The sequence below is a fragment of the Monodon monoceros genome, unplaced genomic scaffold (assembly GCF_005190385.1).
Source record: "Monodon monoceros isolate NGI ecotype Baffin Bay Population unplaced genomic scaffold, NGI_Narwhal_1 Super_Scaffold_12, whole genome shotgun sequence".
NCBI lineage: Eukaryota > Metazoa > Chordata > Mammalia > Artiodactyla > Monodontidae > Monodon > Monodon monoceros.
The window spans coordinates 105,923,171-105,925,709 of record NW_021703768.1 but is presented as its reverse complement, the minus strand read 5'-3'; the positions used below and the strand labels follow the sequence as shown (position 1 = coordinate 105,925,709).

The 2,539-nt window shown below is 40.3% G+C and overlaps 1 protein-coding gene across 1 annotated transcript in view; it reads right to left on the bottom strand.

The window, feature by feature from the left end:
• Nucleotides 1–1,742, bottom strand: part of CTXN3 (cortexin 3) — a 10,262-nt gene extending 8,520 nt beyond the window's left edge. Inside the window, exon 1 of the mRNA XM_029217870.1 lies at nucleotides 1,684–1,742. The gene's annotated coding sequence lies outside the window, so the exon portion shown is untranslated. The remainder of the gene's footprint in view (nucleotides 1–1,683) is intronic.
• Between the last annotated feature and the right edge of the window lie 797 nt (nucleotides 1,743–2,539).

Genomic DNA, 2,539 nt, shown 5'->3' with positions numbered 1-2,539 from the left:
CACACACACACACACACACACACACACACACACACACACACACACACACAAAAGAGTGGAACAAATGAAATCCAACAGAGCGCTGCCATTCAGTACAAACTGGTGTCCTTCATGCTTTTCAGCCGACGGTGCTGGCGGACAGAACTCCCTGTCTCAGTAATGCTAACAGAGTGTGGTTCAGGGAACATTCTGACCTCACCCTCACTTATATACTTGTCGTTCCATGTGGCCATGTGGTAAGAAAGGACTCTAGTTAGAAACGAGCCTGGATTACTGCAGGCTCCCCTGCCTGGAGGCCCCCTCAGATATTGTCGCCTTGCTATGGGTAGAGGTGGCAGGGAACACAAGAGGGCTGTAGCTGTCCTCTAGCTACTCTGCAGGCGGAGGCCATCCCAGGGAGATGAGTGCCTGGCCTATTTTTAAAACTCTCCAGAGATGTAGATTCCAAATCCCCCTCTGACAACCTCTGTTTAAACTAACTCCTCGGTTGCTTACTTAGTCTAAATGAGTCGGCCCATTTCTTTTTATTCTATCCCCGCTGCAGTCATTAACCACCACAAGATTCTGTTAGAATGTGCTTCCCCAAGGAAGCTGAACTAGGTAAACCAAAGAACATTTGATGAAGATCTGCTGCTACAAAGATCTTCCAGCCAAGTTTGGATATTTCTTTTATAGAATAATCATCGTTGGAATGATTGGTATCAGCCCCTCTCCCATGCAGTTACATTACTTCAATCATCATGAATTCTGAAACAATGAATAAGGATTTACAGAAAATTTATTTCTTTGAAAATTTCACAGTAGGTCCTAGTCGTTTAGTCATTAATAATCTTTATAGCTCTTCTCTGAATTCCTCCCCAAATTTCTGCTTTCTTGTCCAGCTTTAAACGGGGAGCATAGGAGGCTACACAGAGCTGTTTCATGTTTCAGACTAACATGAAATTGTGATGACATAGGACGATTTCATAGGCTATATATGCTATGCTTCTCTGATCCATTCTGATCCCAGGGTTATTCCTGGGTGTCAATTCAATCTTTCTTTTTACTACACAACACCATGAGTTAATATTGTTGGAAATCTGTTTTAAGAACTTTCCCTACCTTCTCTTTTCCTACCTTTTGTTTCACTTTTAATGTTCTTTAGGTTACAGTTCTTTCCTAAATTTCCTATGCTGCACTTTTCCATAAAGAAATAAACAGCGAATATGAAAAAAAAAGGTTCATGAGCAGTCAAGCTTTATGCCAACATAAGGCTGTGCTATTATTACTATCATTATGTTTCCTTCTGACTGCCTAATTCTCAAAATAAAATTGAATTGATTCTTGGTATAATCTTCAAAACAGAAACATGATTTTCTTTTCATTTTCATCACTAGATTCTTGGTAAAGAATCTTTTCTTCCTTCTTTTGGGTACATTTTTCTTTGATGTCATTCAAGGAACATTCATTAAGTTCGTTCATTAAGGGTCAGTTATGTTCTGTGTTCAGTGTTGCAAAGAATAAAAGCTATGGGTACTAGGTCCCTGCTTGACTTGGTTCAGATTGTGCACTGCACAACTCTAGGAGGCTCCCTGGTAAGGGGCCCCAGGAGCTCACTTTCTAGCAATGGTTGCTAAGCTTCCCGACAGTTGAGCCCACCTCCACCACTATTTCCCACTTCCTCACCTCCCCTTCACTATTCACCCAGCAGGCATCTGAATTATGTCCTTACCTCTCTACAGGACCTGATTTCACAAGGTTATCTGTGGCTTCTAATTGCCTCAAGCAAAAAAACCAAAACCAAAAAAACCTTTAGCATTAATCTTCCTTGTTCTTTGTGGCAACATGGGACATGACTGACCACACTCTTCAAGGAAGGTCCAGATGAAAGAATACACAGAGCAAGATGGATGGAGTGGCAGGAACTGACATCTCAGCCCTTAGAGCCCCTCTTCTTTGGTGCCTTCTGCCTTCAGAGGCTCTCTTTTGCCTTCTGAGGCTCAAGCCAAGTATAACTCATGTGACTACCAGAAGATGTGAAATTGAGGATGTAAAAACAGGCAGACTAGGATATACATTAATGACTCCATCACTGTCAATTCATTAAGAAAGAATTGAAAGTCAGTTTAAGTGTGTCATTTTTATTTTCAAGTCTTCTTAGTTTAAAAAAAAATCAGTACATATGTAACATGAAGTTAAAAGAAAAAATTGAGATTAGCTCAATTTCTAATAGCCCTCTGATTTGCTGGGTCTAAGTATAAGTTTATCCACTTGGCTATCTTCACAGGTCAGTGAACATTCAAAGTGCAAGGGAATAGTCAGGAAGGTTTAATACTATTCACACCAAGCCTATAAATTAGGATCTATATTCAAGCATTATTAAAAGCAAGCAGGTTAAAGTCCAACTGCAAATTGGCAACCTCCTGGTTTAATCTTTTCTTGAATGCATTTCTGTACACATCTCATCTGTGGTATGGTGAATACTCAATTAGCCGATGAAGCTGGAACAGAGAAGTATTCTAAATGAAAATGGGAGACAAACAATGAGCAACTCTGTGGA